The following is an 814-nucleotide window of genomic DNA, read 5'->3' as shown; positions in this document are numbered from 1 at the left end:
AAGACAATTACAAGACAGACGCTCAAATTCATCTTTTGAATAACCTGCATAAAGTTATTGTCCCATCAGCAACCTAGCAAACCAAACAGGCTTTTGGTGCCTCATGCTTTGTTTACTCTCTCTCTTTTCTCTCAGAACTGGCCTAATGGAGACGAGGTGCTGGAGGAGTGGACGCAGAAAGTCGCAGAGGAGCACAAGAGTCATTGGTACTGTCAGCGTCATTTCATCCTGTTTGTACTCGCGTTCAAATGTAACAAAGACAGAGGAAAAAGATTCAGAGACAATGACATTCCTGTACCTGTATCTGTGTGTACTCTCCAGTCGAATGCAGGCCGCTGAAGCAGAGCTGCTTTACATCAAGGAGGTAGAGAAACTGGATGGTTTTGGCCAGGAGAGCTTTGCTGCTAAGGTAGAAAAATTACAAATCACACCCAGCCTCCTACACACACATCTGCAGAGTAGCCAGTCTCTTTGATAGTGTGACCTTACTGTGTCTTAATATTCTTTCTTCCTCCACAGGACAACTACACCAACGACATTTTCATTGGTGTGTCCTTCATTGGGGTGTTTGTCAAACACAGAAATGGCAGATCCATCATGCTCCACAAGTAAGTTGCCCCTCCATATTTTTCTATTTTTGTGGCATATATGAATTTTGACCCCCATCTGTCATACAATTAAATGAATATACAAGAAAACATCATATGTTTTTTGTGGGAAAATTCAATCCTTGTGTGCATTTTTGTGTGTGTGTGTGTGTGTGTGTGTGTGTGTGTGTGACAGGTGGAAGGACATTGGTACCATAGCACACAAC

At 42.6% G+C, this 814-nt stretch overlaps 1 long non-coding RNA gene across 1 annotated transcript; it reads left to right on the top strand.

Moving 5' to 3' along the window:
• Positions 1–51: 51 nt before the first annotated feature.
• On the top strand, positions 52–814 carry LOC111673383 (uncharacterized). The gene is made up of 4 exons (XR_002762089.2): positions 52–206; positions 322–409; positions 520–608; positions 784–814. It is a non-coding gene; the product is annotated as an uncharacterized LOC111673383 (long non-coding RNA).

This window comes from Seriola lalandi, unplaced genomic scaffold (assembly GCF_002814215.2).
Source record: "Seriola lalandi dorsalis isolate HSWRI2012SDOR001 ecotype SW California unplaced genomic scaffold, Sedor1 jcf7180002010560, whole genome shotgun sequence".
Taxonomy (NCBI): Eukaryota; Metazoa; Chordata; class Actinopteri; order Carangiformes; family Carangidae; genus Seriola; species Seriola lalandi.
This window is presented reverse-complemented; position numbering and strand designations above follow the sequence as displayed.